The sequence below is a fragment of the Ursus arctos genome, chromosome X, assembly GCF_023065955.2.
Source record: "Ursus arctos isolate Adak ecotype North America chromosome X, UrsArc2.0, whole genome shotgun sequence".
Taxonomy (NCBI): Eukaryota; Metazoa; Chordata; class Mammalia; order Carnivora; family Ursidae; genus Ursus; species Ursus arctos.
In genome coordinates this window covers 7,100,455-7,119,283 of record NC_079873.1, presented here as the reverse complement: position 1 = coordinate 7,119,283, position 18,829 = coordinate 7,100,455, and positions in this window count along the sequence as shown.

The following is an 18,829-nucleotide window of genomic DNA, read 5'->3' as shown; positions in this document are numbered from 1 at the left end:
TATCACAAAGGAAGAAATACAAATGGCAAAACAACAACAAAAAAGGTCCAAAAGGCTGTGTATTTTTGAAAATGCTGGTGCGCTGATCGCCTGCACCAAACGGTCAGCTCTCCTAACCCATGTCCTTCCACGCAAGCCAAGCCGGAAGCAAGAAGGCTAATCCTGCCCCTCCAGGCTCCTCCCACTCCTCCAGGCCTTCCAGAAACTCCTGAAAGCGCTGCTTTCAGAGAGGGCAGGCCCGTGGTTGCCTAGGCAGCAGAAGCCCTTCCGTTTCCTGCAAGATGCCGGATGCCTCTCTGGGCCGCTATGCCCTCCTCTCCTGCTGCTCACTGGCCCCCAGGGCCGGGTCAGGGAGACTTCTGAGAACCTCACACTTCCGTCCGAGGCTCGGCCCAGCTAGAACACCCCTGCTTCCTTCTTCCAGCCCGCCAATCTTTCATCTTATTTCTGCTTGCCTGTGTTGAGCCACATTTTTCTTTTCTTCTAACCCGTAAAAGCACCTACAGAAAAATCCAGAGAGAAGCTATGAGTCACTGAGTTTCAGGAAGACCTCAAATGGAGACTATAGTTGTTGCATATTGAAATCTTATCTGGGCTTTAAAAAGATCACAGACACGTTCTCTTACATAAGGCCCTGATTTTTCAGCTGTGGTACGTTTAACGTGAAGATGTTTGTCATTGATTCGGGGGCCACACGTGCATGTGGCCATTTTCATCTCCAGAGAAGTTAAAAGTCATGAGCCCAAGGCTGTTGGTCATGTGCTCTCCCTATCCCTCCTGAAGCAGCTTCTTGGGAAACGGACTACCTTAATTTCCATAGAGGAAGGGAACTGTCAGGTTCCTAATTTAATGATTTTTTTTTTGGTCATCTGCAAATTATAAAATGCCTCTCCACTCTGATCCTTCCATATTTCTCTTCTCCCTTCTTACTAGCACAGACTTGTATTTCCTACCAGGTAAGTTGACTGATATGGAAGAGTCCATTTATTGACACGGATAACATGGTGGGGGGGCTGATAACAGCTTCTGTGTTATACTAGAGCCTACATGCATAACAATCGCGTGACTGATGGCAGGGCTTACCCACCTCAGCACTACTGACGTCCTGAGCTGGGCAAGTCTTTGTTGGGGGGGGCTGTGCTGTACATTGGAAGACATGGGGCAGCATCCTTGGCCTCTGTCTACTAGATGCCACTCGCGCCTCCCCCACAGTCATGACGATACGGAATACCTCCAGACTCCGAATATTCCTGGGGGACAAAATCATCCGAAGTAGAAAACTGTTGGTCTACACTACATGGAGCATGAATGTTCCGAAAGCAACATGAGCTTGGATAAAACCACATTTTGTGTACTCTCCAAGAGCTATCTGGGCACCAATTATCTTAACCATAAAAATGAGATTCATCAGGCTAAGATATCTGTGTAGGGCAATCTTCTAAATATAAGGCTATTTCTAACCATATCGATAACTTGGGACTTGGAGAACTAAGTGATTGTTGGAGAATGACTGACCTCACCAAAAATGGAATGACAGAAAAAATTAGAAGTAGTACGCGGAGGAGGATAACATTGGCTGTCTGGGTGTTTGAACTCGTGGGACCTCACTAGTCCCAGAGGGAAAAGGAAATGTTGATCGATGAATTGGGCCAGGACAGGCTACATAGGTTGGCCATCGTGGTCAGGACACTGACATCAGGTAGAACATTCAAGGGAATGTGATTGCTGCTGGTGTACCAGGCTCCCTCCGACTCCTGTATGAAAATGGATTGGGGCAATATGGTAGACATGGAGACAGCAGTCAGGAGGCCGCTATGGTAGCTCCGATAAGGGACGACGGGGCCCTGGGCTGGGGTGCTCTCAGTATATGGCATCCCCTAATGGGCGTAGCCGAGGAATCAATATGAGCAGAAGCTCTAGCGTTACTTAACCCTACAGTCACTTGGGGTAAGACATTTCATCTCTCTAGGCATTGGCTGAGGCTTTGTTAGATGAAGGGGCCAGAGTCAGTATTGCCTGAGGGCCTTTCCAATCTTCTTACCTACCCTCCTCCTCTCCCAAGAAAAGCTGTGGGTCCAAACATGGTCCGGTGCAGGAGCTACAAGCAGGAAGCCAGTGTTTCCGAGGCTGATGAAGTTTCAAGAGAAGGTTCTGATGGTCTCTGACAGCCAAGCCCAGAGCAGGTGGGCAAACATACTCCCAGACACACTGACAGCTCGCTTACACCAGAACTACCCACATCATCTTTCAGGATCATCTGCAAAACTCTTCAGCTGCCGTCTGAGAGGGCAATTCCAGAATCAGTCTCTGTGGTCAGGAATTGCCACGATCTGATGGGCTTAGGCGTGAGTTACCTAAACGAATGGCTGAGGCCAGGGGGTGGGATTGGTTTGATCTAATCAGAGCCTCATATTGAAGCTCAGAGTGGAATCAATGTTGCAAACCGCATGGCTCCTACCCAGCGGAGTAAGGTAGACTGGCTACTGGGGGGTCCACCACGATGCCCTGTGCAGTGGACCTAAACATCTAACATACAGAGTAAAAGCGAAGACTGCCGGAAGACACAGCACAATAAGGCGTTCTGTGCATTGGAGAGCAGAAAAGGTACATTTTTAATTTGAATCCAGTGTTCTTTCCGTTGTGCTGGTGTGGCTCACGTGGTCATACGCTTGCAGTAAGTATCCAAATGGAATTACTCCATGTGTTAGCCCACAATACTGAACCCTCCAGGATCTACAAGCACGTGATTTATTTCACCTACACGGATGGTGCAAACACCACTGTAATGTTAGCACCGAGCCCAACACTCAGAGGGTGAGGCTGTGCCTCTCAGGGGGAACCTCACTGGATTAAATATCTTACTGATCAACTATTTTATGCCTATCTCATCCATTACCTATGGGTGTTCTGTGCTTTATAACCAGAGGGTGCTCTTCTCTTCAAATAAATCACAGTGCTCTGTTAAGCAAACATCAACTTTGAGACTATTTTATACTTCCATATTAAGATTGTCTGTCTTATCAGAAAAGGATTTTTGAAACTTAAAAAAAAAAAAAACTTCTAGAAGTGCCTGGGTGGCTCAGTCGGTTAAGCATCAGACTCTCGATTTTGGCTCAGGTCATGATCTCAGGGTTGGGAGATCAAGCCCCACATCGGGCTCCATTCTTAGCGTGGAGCCTGCTTAAGATTCTCTGTCTCCCTCTCCCTCTGCCCCGCCCCGCCAAAAAACAAAATCAAAACAAAAAAAACCTTCTAACCCCCCTAATTCTCCTAATTATTTAAAGATATGACCGTAGAGGAATAAAACATGCGTTAATCAGATTTCTTAGATAACAAATGTGAGAACAAGCCCTCCTCCCTGCAGTGGCCAAACAGATTTTCTTCATGCAAGTCAGTGTCTCTTAACCTCCTTACTCATCGTACTTGCTAGGGAACTTGTAAAAATACAGTTCCCCAGGTCCCATCCTACAATTCTCCCTGAATAGATCTGACGTCAAAAGGCATTTGCATCCCTGAAATATCTCTGTGAGGGATTCACAAAGATTGGCTGTGGCTCCCTGGGGAGACGCGTACTTCACAGAGCGGCTATTGTGACACGCCCTGTGACTCGTCCTGGCCCATGAGCTTGAGCATTGGTGGCCGGACCGAGCTGGCAGTTTTTGCCAGGCTCTCTCTTTCCTCTCTGTCATGACAACCAGCAGTGATCCAGCTAGAGGCTACTCTGTCACCTTGGTGTCACAGTGAACACAAGAGGGAGCAGAGCCATGGGTGAGCCCCAGTGAATACACACGGTGAGTGAGGAGGAAGTCTTTGCTGTAATAAGCCGTGAGATCTGGGGACCATTTGTTACCGGAGCCTAGCGGATCCTGTCCGACTCGGCCATTCCCGGAAGTGCCTCTGCTGCACAACCAAGATGGAGACTCACAGAGTAAGCGTGCTGGAGCGTCACATGTGTGTACCCGTCCGCGCGGCTTGCGTTCATAAGACAAAATACGTGAGTCCTGAGTTGGTGATCTTTCTCCAGGCTTGGGGATTGCTGGATGATACCTGAAATTCTCATGAATGAACTTTCTATGAAAACCTCTACTCATCACTGCTAAAGAGTTACCTCTCCCCCTCCCCCCCAAATCTGTGAAAACACAATGGCTTTCTCTGAGGCTTTGTTCAGTTCTCTTTGAATATGAATTAATTCCTCATGGCTTTATAAGGAATTTTAAAATGAATGGAACCAATTATTCCCCGTATTTTCTCCATCACACCCCTGCGGAAATGGGTCTTTCTAGACTCCAAATTCCCCTGGAAGGAGGATAGAGTCGAATTCAGCCCTGTTTTGACTAATATGCTGGTTGTAGGAGCAGGCTGCAAGTGATTTTTAAAAAGGTAACCTCTTTTTAGTTATTTAAGAACTGTGTTTTAAAGTCATTGAAAAATTGAACTGCCTGTGGTGAAATCAAGAATAGACTTGTATCTCTTTAACAGAACAGAAACACTTTACCCTTACAATAGTTTTGGCCAAAGACAAATGTATTGATAAAAAGTCACCAGGCTGCTTGGAAGTGCAGGAATTTGAGCCTCTGCCATAGCGCACTGGGCAGGGTGTCAGGGCTAACGCACCAGCAGAGGCCAAAGGAAGAAAAGGGGCTTCCCGCAAAACCACAGCTCGGGTCAGCATGAATCATACCACCACACCAGCTTCCTTCCTCCCCACCAGCGACTCTGACTGGCAAGTTCCTTCTTTCGCTCTTGTGGGACCTCCCGGACACATTCACCCTGAGACGAATAGCTTTGGCAGTTGATGTTTACGGATGTCGAGCCCCGGATGTGAGGCTCGACCTCACAACCCTGAGATCATGACCTGAGCTGAAATCAAGAGTCGGATGCTTAATCGGCCGAGCCACCCAGGCGCCCGAGAATGGATCTGCTTCTTCACAACAGAAGGGCAGGCTGGGGCTGTAGTGGGCTGGGGAGCTGAGAAGACCAGTGGGGGCCAAGAGATGATTAATTCTGGGCTGCAGAGAAGGGTCCCCAATCCAATACTTGATTCTAGCAAATCCTAAAGAAGGCGCCAAATGACTCATTGGATCCTAAGTGGACTTAGGTTTTTACAGCAAATAATATAGCAGAGGATTTCTTTGGTAAATCAAACAACTTTTATGTTTTCTCATAGGACTAGTATTTCCCTTAAATGTGTAGATTTAAAATCCTGAAAGATGGAGTCAGACACACCTATTGTTAGAACACAAGCTGGGAAGTGGCCATTTTTCAGCCCGGTAAACATAAAACTACCCACTTGCATTCATCTCATGAATTCCAGAACCTTCTATGTTGTGCAGTCTAAACTACACTTCATGTCAACCTATTGCACAAATTGTGAATCCCGTTCAATATGAGAAAATATATATAAGAATTCTTTATGGATTTTGTGTACCTTTCAGCCTGAAAACAACTCTTATTTGTTCCGATTTCAATAATTCCCTGCCTCTCTCTCACCCTAATCTGGGCTGGATGAATAACTGACATGCTCAAGATAAAATCAAACATAAATTGCCTGATAGGGCCTCTTGCTTGCGCTTCACTTAACACAGCAAAGACTATTCCACCTTTTCAAAGGTCAGAGATTCCCTGATCATTTAAGCAGAGAAAAGACCATCATAAATTCATTATTTGAAGCTTTTACGGAAAATGCATGTTTCTAGGTTCATTTAAACATAATTTAAATATTAAAGGAAAAAAGAAATGGGGAAAGGGTGGGTACCAATGTATCACTTGTGCCAAAAAAAAGCAACTTTCAGAAATTCCAAAAGAGTGCTCGGAAGCGGCCAGAAAAGGCAATTACTTTTATTTACACTTGTAAGCGTTGTTTCTTTTTTTTTTTTCTTTTTTTAAAGATTTCATTATTTATTCGACAGAGATAGAGACAGCCAGCGAGAGAGGGAACACAAGCAGGGGGAGTGGGAGAGGAAGAAGCAGGCTCCCAGCGGAGGAGCCCGATGTGGGGCTCGATCCCATAACGCCAGGATCACGCCCTGAGCCGAAGGCAGACGCTTAACTGCTGTGCCACCCAGGCGCCCGTACGCGTTGTTTCTAAAACAGTATTTGATGCTGTACCCCTTTGCTGTTCTCTCAGATCCAGATCTGATGGTTTTAAAGAAGTGTGTGTTTTTATTCTCAAGATTCCTTCCAGGGACTTCGCGAATTGGTGAGACTTAAATATTAGTGGCGAACAGGGCCTTTCTCATCTTTCTTCTCTGGAGCAAGTCACGAGGCAGAGAGAATCCTACAGTTATTTCCAGACATTTATTCAAGGAATTACAATTAAATGGAATTTAAACCAATGTAAAAACGCAGGCTAGCAGGACTGGTATTTGTCTTTACCTTTCTTGGACTTAAATTACAGGCTAATGGTGTCCATTTTATCAGAGCCGGGGTGCCTTTTCCTCATTAAATAGTAAGAGTTCTGTTTCTACCCACATGCTACATTTGTATACTAATGTATGTAGAAATTTCTATCATCAAAGGCTTACCGAGACATGCAGGACTCATAAAGGAGGAAATATGGGCCATAAATATTAGCGTTTTCACACTTGAAACAAATTTGAGTGATGGATTTCCAGCTCTGGGGCAGGAACGTGAGAGATGCGGTGTCTGAGTGATTTTTCCTGCACAACACGCAAAGCGTTGTTTCGTGTCTTGTAACCCGGCGCCAGGGGTAGCAAGCAGAGTCAAAACTGAGACGTCGTGTTCCTGCAAAGAAATAGAATCATAAGAGACATTGTATGCTAAACACATCATCCTTCAAGCGCTCCTAATATAATACATCAGACAAAATACATCAATTAAAATAATGTAACAAAACACGGAGGAAAGTAGGAAAGAGAAAATTGCCTGTGGTGCTTCAAAGGAACCACATGCCCCCCGAATTCCCCGGAGGATTTCCTGGATGGTAAAAACGCAACATGAGCAAACATGCTTTCCAGCTGCAAAGGCCAAACGCAGAGACTGATGAAGAGGGCTCAGGTTCTAGCTCTTCAAATAAAACACCAGGTGTTTACCTCAAAGATCGCCTGGAAGAGACAAGTACGACTGGACGCCTGGAAAGGAGACGAAAGCAGCTTAAACACGAAGTAGAAACCGTCCATCCAGAATTGACTGGAGGCCTCAGCCCAGGGGAACGCAAGCGTGACGGGGCGGCCAGCCCCGATCCCCCCGCGAGGACTGGGCGAGAGGAGGGCCCCAATCCATACTAAGGGCACCCCTCCATCTCACCCCACCCTGCACCTCCAAAACCGACTCTTCGGAAATTCCATTACACATGCTTCAGAAAAAAACGGGAACCCTAAGTCACATTCGATGGTGATGAAATTTTCTTCCACAGAAGAGACTTCTCTCGGCGTGCTACTAATTTAAAGGGCATCTGGCCAAGCCATTTATAAAGGTGCAGCCTCCAAGAAAAAAAAAAATGAAGAAGAGGCATTCACTTTTCTGGAATCTTTTCTACTAAGGAAATGGTTTCTATTTGCGTGCATCGTTCGGGAGTTGAGTCTTCAATAACACCGCTCCGCCGGTTTTCAAGCGAATCCGAGAGAACGGGCTAAAAAACACGCATGGTGGGCTTTATCAAAGCTGTGGGGGTGACAATGTTCTGGAAATAAGAACTGCCAACACTGCGACTTGCCGCCCGCTGGCCACGAATACTGTAGTAACTTCATGGAGCGATGAGAGGCTATGGAGATACAACCAAGGCAGCGCAGGGGACACGTGGACGCTCAGGCTTCCGAGCGGGATAGTTAATTCAGGGGTGGGATCCCCGCCGAGTCGGGCTGGTGGGGGTGTGGAAACACATCCTTATTTATTTGCACAAGCACAGTACTTGACCGAGGCTCTGTGAATCCAGTGGCTGCATTATAGACCGTAGTGGGCTCATCATTTATTCCAAATGAAAAAATGGCCTTTCTCTGGATGAGCGAACACGGTCAGGATCATAATTCAGATTAGGGATGTGACGGTGGATATACCAATGGAACTTTCCGAGAGAACAGCCGTTAGGTCCGACTCTCTGCCTCATGGAAGTAAATGTCTGAGTTTGCAACATCTTCCCTTCCTGCTGTTTTTTCGTCTCCTTCGTGCTTCCTTGGGGCCCATTTTCCAAACTTTTAGACTGTTATTTTGGTGGTATCTTTATATTTGACAATTTTTGGTCCACTCAAGCCTGACTTGTAAGGACATTCTCGTCATATCGAACAGCCGTTGCTAGAGATCCCCATGGTGCTCAAGGGTATTTCTATTTCCGACTCCCCTAATGGATAAGAAAGTGCTAGAAGAAAGGGACAGTGTTGTACTCCTCTCTCAGAACCCGACTGCTGATGCAATCCCTGCCTTAGAACCTCAGCAAAGTCTTTCCAATAATTTTGCAAATAAAAGTTTTCAAAGAGTTTCTGCAGGAACGAATAAAGGATGCACCACTGTGTAATTCATTGCCGAGTGAAACACTTTGGAAACTGCTCGCTTCACTATTTCATTTCTCTTAGTCAGAAATTCTAAAAACATTGTTTAACGTCATCTATGTAAAAAAAGTTTATTTTCTAGCAGACGAAACTGAGGTCATATAAGCTACTTGTAATCCACAGCAGCGTGCTTGAAACGTGGAAAATTCAGCGACCGCAGTACCCTGGGTAGAGACAGAGGGGGCCCTTAAGGGGAATGATTTTAAAATATGTGAATGAAGTCCCCTGAGCAACAACGCTCTTCACAGGTGACCACTGAAGACGTGTAAAAACAGGAAGCAAACACGTGAAACACAGGGAGAGAAAGCCCAGATCTGAGCCCCCCCAGGGGAGCTGGGCACAGAAGAGCAGGGGCTCTGAGCACCTGGACGCGGAGCCCTCCCTGCCCCCACTCCAGGGCCAATGCCCCCCCCCACCCCGGCAAACGCAGCCTTCTCTCTGTATGGCCTGCATGGGCTTTGGCTGGTCATGTTTTCGAGAGGATTACACTGGGCTCCAAAATTGTTTGGTGTCTTTTATGCCTTCGTGTTTTTTATAGTCATTTTGAAACCTTTGGAGGCATTACAAGAAGACACTAGAAGAGTTAGCTAGAGAACCTCCAGCTCTGTTCTCGCCAGCGCTGCAGTGATGAGAACCCGTCACTTCCCGGATGCATGTGGGAGGCGGGGTAGTTTGGGCTGAAACTACACGCAGGTGTTTGACTGATCGCAGCTTCCCCTCCCCCCACCCCACCTTCACCAAACAGGTAAGTTTGCCTTTTGTCTTAGTTTGCTGAAATCTGTGATCTTAGCATGCTGTGGGCACAACTGTAAACATCCAGTTCAGAGAAACAAAATTAATCTTGTCAAATAAGAGGATAAGAATGTCAAATGGGGAAGAGGAAGAAGAAGGGAAGGAGGGAGAGAGGAAGAAAAAAAGAAAAGTAAGAATTTCATCCACTTCTAGTCACAGGAAGCACTGTTGTTGGAAGTGGGAATTATGAAGGAAATTCATTAAGTAATTCTGCGATTTACAAAGCTGCAGAGCTTAGATGCTGATTTACAACACATCTCTACTGTCGAAAGAATACGGAAGATTTGGAAGATTGTAATACACATAAAAATTCACATTCTACTCTACTTGGCCAGAGAAAAGCATGGATCTCAACTTTGGTCTTATAGGAGTGGCCAATCTTATGTGTCGCCTGTGAGGCTGAAATGTCTCCAAGTTGCCACGTCTCCTTCCTCTATCTGCAGGGGCTTTACATGGCAGGAAGAGGCAGAGACCACAGTGAAATTCCTCATAATTATAGACTGGAGTGAAGAAGCCCACGCTCTGCGTTATCTTTAAACGACTGCTGTTTCTAGTTGTCAGCATAGAGGCAGCCGGGGGGCTCCCTTCCAGGCATCCACCATCTGGCAACGTCTAGAGACACTGTGGGTTGTCACACGGGAGAGGGGGTGCTCCTGGAATCTAGTGGGAAAAGAGGCCAGGGAGTCTGCTAAACATTTTATAATGTTCTTTGGGGTTCCTGGGCCCAATTCCAATTCCAGGGTGTGTGTGTGTGTGTGTGTGTGTGTGTGTGTGTGTGTAGCCTTCAACAAGCAATTCTCAGACACCAGTAGGGTATCTGAGAATTCAACCCAATTCTGGCACTATCTACCCAGAGACAGTAACAGCTCCACAGGCAAGGGGCCCAGTCCCACAAGACCACCCTCCACTTCAGATTCCACTCAAAACCCAGGTGGTTACCCATACTCCCAGCCAACTGGCTATAAATCAGAGGTTTCCATGACCCCTTCCTTGGGTTCCATCTATTTGCTAGAATGGCTCACAGAACTCAGGAAACCCATTTACTCGCCAGATTACCGATTTATTACGAAGGAGACTAAAGGATAGGAATCAATAGCTATATTAAGAGTTACATAGGGTGAGGCCTTGAGCAAAAGAGTTTCTTTCTTTGTGGAGCTTGGGGCCAGGCACAGTGGCACATAAATTGTTCTGGTTCCCCAATCTGGAAGCTCTCTGAGCCCCCTCCTTTTGGTTTTTATGGAAGTTTCATTACACAGGCATGACTGATTAAATCATTGGCCATAGGTGATTTCGAGACCCTGCAGCCCCTCTCCCTGCCCTGGAAGTCAGGGGGTGGGACTGAAAGGTCCTCTAATCACGTGGTTGGCTCCCCTGATAACCAACCCTTATCCTTAGGTGCTTTCCAAAAGTCACCTCACTAACATAAACACAGTTGGGGTGGAAAGGGGCCTGTTATGAATAGCAAGACACTCATTACAGCTCTGTGGTTCTGGAGAGATTTCCAGAACTGTGGACAAGAGAGAAAATATTATAACAAAAGATGCTCCCTTTGCTCTTATCGCTCAGGAAATGCCAAGGATTTTGGGAGCCATGAGCAGGAACCAAAGATGAAGACCAAATATACAAGAAATACATTGTGGTCACCTGAGTGACCAAATATATGCATTTCTTATAAATCACAATATCACAAATGCACGGAACAGTCCCCACCACAAAGAATTATCTGGCCCCAAATGTCAACGGTGCTGAGGTTGGTCTAAAGAATAAGCTAGAACTCATACATAGGGGAATTTTAAAGACAGCTTTGGAGTGATAAACAAAATTGGGCAATTAATTTTTAGACAGGTATCGGTCAGAGTTCAGGCAGAAAACAGAAAGCCAACTGAAATACTGAAATTCGAGATTTTATCAGGGCAATGCTACCAGCGCTCGGCCCATCTCTGCTGGGACTTCTGCAGCAAGCTTTGTACTCACCAGTTCTCCAAGGCTTTTTACTCGCAAGTAGCACGCTTTGTCGAAGCGTTGGAAAGCAGCTCTAAGACCGCGGAAGCTGCTCAGTCTGCAGAAAGGAGAGAGGGGGTTGTGGGAGAATCCGCATCACCTTGGGGCAGCCCTTCCCCGATGACTCACGGGTGCAGGAATAGAACGTCCTGGGTCCCTTCCTCTGATTGTAACTCCTCAGAGGTGTCAAGGCTCCAGAGCTTTCCTCCAGGGAGCCTGTCGGAATACTACTCCCTCGCTGGTCCCCCCAGCTGAGGCCCACGTCCCCTCTGCTCTATGATGCACATTTCTGCAAAATCACCCCCAGATGAATGCTCATCTCCAGCTCCACTTGTGGGGATCCTAACCCAAGACAGGGGTGACTCACAAGGGTGGACTGGGTCTAGAGAAGTCTCAAAAGCCAATGTGTTGGCCCCAGCCGCCCCCCTACCCCACGACCGCCCCAGCAGAGGTTCTGGAAGAGTGACGAGAAAGCAGCTGGATAGACTCCAGGGAGGGCTCTCTGGCTGCCAGGATGGAAGTCAGCACTGAGCAGAAGCAGCCAGCCTCAGGTGGCAAACAGGGGGAGCTGTGAGCTTGGGAGGTCACCGGGAGACCATGCTCTGAGGCCAGGGCACCCCCAGACAGCCCGGAAGCCCCGGGTGGAGGGGAGCACCGAACCCAGGCTCAGCTCCAGCTCCCTGTGCCAGGACGAAGAGCCACGTGCAGGAGAGCAGGACCGAACTGGGGGAGGAAGCCAGCACCCCCACTCTTGTGAGACCATGGCTTTGTTGTTTTGACTTTGGTTTGGTTTGGCTTTTGCATGTGCCGGTGCCCAGCACAGGGTCAAGTTATGGTAAATGCCCAGTCACGTGAATGAATTAATTAATGAGGCCAACCCAGGGGTGGCTGGCATGGCAGACATACTCCAGGGCGGCCCGCATGATCCCCACCTCCCGGTGTTCACTCTGCGTAATTCCCTCTGCTTGAGTGTGGGCGGGACCTGTGACCCGCAGAGGTGACAAGAGGAACGTGATTATGTGTACGTGACTATGTAACTGGGGCACCCAACTCGCTGGAGTCTCCTTCTCTCTTCTTCTCGGCTTTGAGGGGGCCCTCTGCCCTGTGGAGAGCTGCTTGACAAAAGGCCCAATTGGCTTGGTGTCCACCTGCCCGGGAGAAACCGCAGCCTCAGTCTGACACCTGCCCGGAACCCGATGCAGGAGCCTCTTGCTGGGAACCCCTGGGAAGGGGACCCTGAGGCTCAGCTAAGACAGCGACCCTGGCCAACGCCCTACAGCAGCCTTGCACAGGCCCCAGCTAAGCTGCACCGTGAGACAGTAAACGAGCACCGTTTTAGGCTGCCGAGCGCGTGGCAGTACTGTCGCGTGGTGGTAGCCCACTAGTACAATGGAGTGCAGAGGCAGGAAAGTTTTCCTTTCTTCCCTTCTGGGTTCTCTGGCTGGTCTAATGAAATTGACAGAAGACAGATTCACGGGAGAACAACAAATTTAATTTTGTACGTATGGGAGCCCATAGAAATAGGAGACACAAAGAAGTGACCAAAGCAAGCAGCTTTTATACCTTTTAGACAAAGAAACCATAAATCCGTGAAGAATTGGCAGAAGCTGGGGCTTGGGGTAGCGAATTGAAGAAGTAGCCGGTTGGCTTACCCAGCCTTCTCGGCCTTGACTTTCCCGTCTCTGGCAAGAAGGATGTCTCCCTTCCTCCCGGTACAGGGCGGGGACCTTCACAGGGGACACTGAGATCCTGCTTCCAGGCCCCAAAGGAGGTCAGAGCGTCCCTGCGCCCGCTGTTTCTCATGTAACTTAAATCCAAAACCATCGGTACGTCAAGGTGGCGTATTTGGGGGCGGCCTGCCCTGCACCCCATCGTGAGCAATGATGCAGTTCATCTGGGCCTGCTGGACACGAACCGCAAACACGCGCGGAGCAGGTGTGCCCTCCCGTGCCAGCACAGGGCACGCCGGCTCTCGTCTCTCCCCGAGAAGCCCGGGACACACCATCCTGCTCAGCCACCATTTCCCGTGAGCGCTGACCTGTCCTCAAACCCGAAAGAGGGACAGACTGGCCCCCCTCCCGCACCTGCACCACGGCTTCCGGTCTGGGAGTGCCCTGCCCCGCGCCGAGCCGAGCCCCGGCTCATTCCAGCATCTCACGCACACTGGCCTAACTGGGCACCCTTCCTAGGCAGTGAGCTTGATAGATACGATGTGTGCGGTTTCACAGGGACCTTAAAATACAGGAGAAGTGGGAGAGAGAATATTCTGGCAGATGACACATCCTTAGCTGTTAGAATCATAGAGTGCTGGCCAGGGAAGGTATCCCAGAGATTCCGGGGCTGAAAGTCTCATCTCACAAACGAGGAGACCGGATGGAGAGAAAGGAGGAGAAAGGTCCGGGAGTACACGGGGAGATAACTGAGGAGAAAGAATCCTCCCGACACCAGTGTTCCCTTCCGTCACGTTCCTGTCGTTCAGATCCAGGGTGGAGACCTCTCGACTTTCCATCATTCTACGACCCAAGAATTCTCCCAAGGTTTATGGCTGCCTCCGAAAAAAATCCTTCCCTCTTTTTCATCTTTTATATATTTATAAAATATGTATAAACCTTTTATATATTTGGCTTTCCAAAACCCTGCTGAAATCCTGGAGAAGAATCACGAAAGATGCAGGCCGCAGCTGCTGGCAATGGCGGGGGTCTAAGGCTGGAGTCGTGCTGAGCTAACGCCAGCTTTGTTGAGCTGGTTTTGGCTCAACCTTTGGGCTTACAACATGTCATCCTTCTGTGCCCAAAGCTAGCACTGGGCCATTAAAAAAATAAAAATAAAAAAGAGGGCCCTCTCAGATTGGACAGCATTTCAAATTTCCGTAATGGGGGTCATTACACACTTTTAAGACTCGAATAGTCCCACTACCTCCTGGTTGGCTCTTTAAAAACACAAAGGGTTGGCAGAGTTTAGGTGAATTGCTCACATTTGGGGTTTTTATGTATAATTTTTAGACGTAGCAAAGACAAAATAAGGTGCAAACCCCCTTTCATAAAAGGCCCCATCTGCTGCAAGGAAAAATATTGTTATCATGTGTGAAATTCAACTACATGGTTAAGGGGAAAATCAGAGCATAATCTAAAAGTAAAAAAGATCACATGTTTCCTTAAATTCCATCTCTTATTCTGTCTCCTCCAGTTCATTCCGGTATAAGATACACATAGCAGGCTTCAGCTCTCTGCAACCGTGGCCCCAAATATAGCATTTGTTTTTAATCACGGAAGACTTGATTTTCATTCATTTAAAGCCGAGGGTAACCACGAACTTATGTGGGAGTTCAGAATGAGGCTAGAGATGCCCTAGGCCCGCCCCCTTGAGAATCGGATTGGTCTGGGCTGTGGGCTCGCAGTGAATTGCTTTCACCTGCCCGGTGTCCCCTGGTTGATGCTGACTCATTCTGCCAGGGAGCTCTGGGAGGGCGCCGAAGTCAGCTAATGGGGCGCCTTCGCTGCCACATCTCGGAGGCCTCTGCCCCCTTGCTGTTTCCAGGGCTAAAAGGTCTCTGCCTCACTGCTGGACCGACTCTTCTGAGCCTCCCTGTGAGGAGGTGGAAGAATGGCTTATGGCCAGCGGGATCTGAAGAGACGAACAGTGACTTACAACTCACCAAGTTAAGAGCTTGGTCAGGGTTCGCAAATGCAGTCTGCATTTAAGGTCATCTTCACAATATAATTAATGTTGAGGAGCTGTTTTCCTTCTCGAGAAAATGCCAAGAGTCTAGGGGATGCTCTGGGCAGGCTTTTATCTTAGGGAAAAGAAAACACGTAGCCTTATATGGTGTCGCCATTTATCCGATGAAGTTCAGCCCTAGCCATCCAGGTCCAATGAGTCCAAAGGTCTGTTGATTCAACAATTTTTCTTCTTTACTGTGTTTATTAATTATAGAGAAAACGCAAAAGAACATTTATGCTATTTATGTCTCTTAAATCATTATAAAATATATTCTGTGTTTGCATCACCGAAAGAATTCCAGAAAATGAACATTACTATGACTTTGTCTCCTACGTGTCCCATCCCCAACCCCCTCCCTTTCCTGAGGCTTCCCAACCTTAGCACTACTGATATTCAGAACCAGACCATTCTTTCCTGCAGGAGCCTGTCCTGTGCACTGTAGAATGCTCGTTAGCGCCCCTGGCTTCTGTCTGCTGGAATGTCAGTAGTACCACCCCAGACATGAAAACCAAAAATATCTCCAGATATTGCCAAATGTCCCCTGGGAGCCAAAATTGCCCCTGGTTGAGAACCACTGCTCTGGAGGTAAATCTTATCCTGAACTTTGTATCATTTCTTGCTTATAGTTTCTAATCACCTATATTTGTAGAAATGTTCTTTTGTTTTGCTAAATATTAAATTTTTTATGATTCTTATATAGTATAACATTGTGTGTCAACTATACTTTAAAAATTCTTATAAATCTAATTGTTAAGAAAAATATATACAAAAACAAGGCAAAAGGATCCATTCAATCTTTTGGTCAAATGGTAGACACCTGATATCTTTATAATATTGAGTACTGGGCTTTAAAACATGTCCGAAAACTCTTTGGCATTCCCTTCAAAAGACAGAAATGAATTCTCCTCCTCTTGAGTGTGGGCTTGACTTAGTGACTTGTTTCCAATAAATAGAAAAAAGCAGAAGTGACAGTGCATGACTTCGGCAACTCTCTTTTTTCAATCTCTCACTCTAGGGGAGGCCATGTGGAAAGACCCACGTGGTGAGGAACTGAAGCCTTCAGCCAGCAGCCATGTGAGTGAGCTTGGAAGTGGGTCTTCCAGCCCCAGTCAAGCTCTCAGATCACTGCATCCCCAGCTGACTTCTTGACAGCAACCTCACGAAGCCCTTAAGCCAGAACCACCCAGCTAAGCTGTGCCTGCAGACCTGACCTACAGGAACTGTGAGATACAAATGTTTGTCATTTGGCGCCACGAAGTGTGGGGTAATGGGTTGTGCAGCAAGAGATAACTAATACATGTGTTCATTTCTATGAATATGGTATGACTCTCCATTTTAGTAATCTTCAATGACAGTCAACAAATCTTTGTCATTATTTCCAGAAAACTCGGTGGAAATTATTCCTCAATACTTTAAAGTTTTGATGCTGTTGTAGTATTTTCTTTTCTTTCCTTTTCTGTTTGTGACTGGTGACATGAGACGGTTGATTTTGTATGTTTATTTCTTTAAATTTTTTTAAGTATTCTGTACACACAACGTGGGGCTCAAACTCACAACCCCAAGATCGAGAGTCGTGTGCTCTATCAAGTGAGCCAGCCAGATGCCTCTGTGTGTTTATTTTGTATTCAGCAATTCCAAACATTTATCCACAATGATATGGAGTTTTCTACATAGATTATCATATTATACGTGAATAATAAGAGTTCTTTTTTCTTCCCTTTCAATTCCTGTGATAATTTTGCTGGCTAGTATTTCTAATACATGATGAATAGAACTACTGACAGCAAGAAACTTTCTTACATGTGATTTTAAAAGGAATATATTTAACGTATCATCATGTGTGAAATTTACTATAATCTCTTTATAAATATTCTTTACAAAACAGTAAAGAAATTTTGTTCTAATCTTTGTTTACCAAGATTTTTTACTGTGAATACTGAATTTTATTAAGAAGGCTTTTTATGCATCTATTGACATGATTATATAATATTTCTCCTTCAAACTCTTATTTAATAACATTAATTGATTTTTCCCTTATTGAAAAATCTTATTCCTAAACTAGACATTCGTTTCCAAACCAATTTGGTCTCGATTTTGGAAGCAAAAATGAGGGTTTAAGACTTAATACCCCTCCCTAAAAACGTGGCTAACCCCTCCCATATGATTGTAACTTTTAGCAAGTGGAGAAGTAGAAATGATTTTTGGTTTTATATGTACTCATAAAACAATTGTATTTATTATCGACAACCCTGATGTACTTTTAAAGGGAATTTGCTCTAACCATAAGACATTCTTGAAAAGACAAAACTAGGGAGACAGTAAAAAGATCAGTGGATTCTGGGGGCTAGTGGGAGAGGGAGGGATAATAGTTGGAGCGCAGGGGATCTTTAGGGCAGTGAAACTAGTCTGTATGTTATTATAAAGGTGGATACATGTCATTATATATTTGTCAAAATCATAGCATGTACAACACCAAGCGTGAACCCTAATGTAAACTGTGGACTCTGGGTGATAATGATGTGTCAGTGTAGATTCATCAATTGTAACAAATGTCCCACTCTGGATGGGGGATGTTGATAATAGGGGAGGCCGTGCACGTGTAGAAGCAGGGAGATATGGGAACTCTCTGTACTTTCCACCCAATTTTGCTGTGAACCTAAAACTGCTCTGAAAAATTAAGTAAGTCTATTTAAAAAAAAAAAAAGGAGGAGGATTCGGTTCTTGTTTCATGTTAGAACTGCATATTGGAGTGATTAATGGACCCTTGGTTTAGCCTCAGAATCGACGCATACTGAAGCATGCTTGGAATATGCTTTTATACTTTTTGATTTTGCGAAGGATGGAATGGGATAGAGCGGAAGGGGAAGGAAAGAGAGAGATGTAAACCATTTTAAATATTACATTTCTAATTCGTAACTTTAACACCACATTATTATTGGAAAATATTTATGATTGCAAAAGCCTGCTATGGGTGAGGATTGTTTTGATTCGATTTGTTTTGCTTTGTTTTTCAAGAAACCAGAAACAGTTGTAAATAACAACCCACTCAATGCCACAGATGAGTTCATGTTGCCACATCTTGTGATACTGTGTGCTTGAAATTATACCTTGGGATTGCAATCATCATGGAAGTCTTTCTGATGCATCTCTCTGTTAGTTTTTCTCTATCTGAACCCACAATTTACTGGAGTCTCCCTTGTTTCTTTATTGAGTGGGTCATACATGGAAGGCACCATGCTAAACACTGTGTTCAGCCCTTCCGGAATAAACTAGAAGACCTCCTCCAAGGTTTAACAAGCTATGCTGTCATCTGAAGAATGTTTCACTCACAGTCTCAAGTCAGACTATCTGGCAACGCTAACAACAATGGTAGATTATGCTTTTTGTGTAGATATTACTTATGAAAACAAGAAGACTATAGCTTTGTTGTGAGGTAATATATATGATTTTTTTTCTCCTAGAGGAAAAACATGAAAGAACTATTTTTAAAGACATGCTGACTCACAGGAGAATGAATTACTCATTTTTTTTTAGAAACCCAGCTAGATTAAAAGTAACTTCTTTCTGGTTTAAGAGTGGGAACATAATTTAGATATCTTATTGTGAAACTTACTGCTTTAGGATTCCAGGGGTTTCATGAAGGTATCACAATGGTTGTTGTCTCCTTTCCAGCTGAGTCAAAAAGACTTTTGGTTAAAAAAACAAAAACAAACAAATAACAAACCCAAAACTCTGAAATGGAAACCTAGTTTGTCTAATGTGAAAGTTAGTCAAAGTGGGGCACCTGGGTGGCTCAGTCCGTTACGCATCTG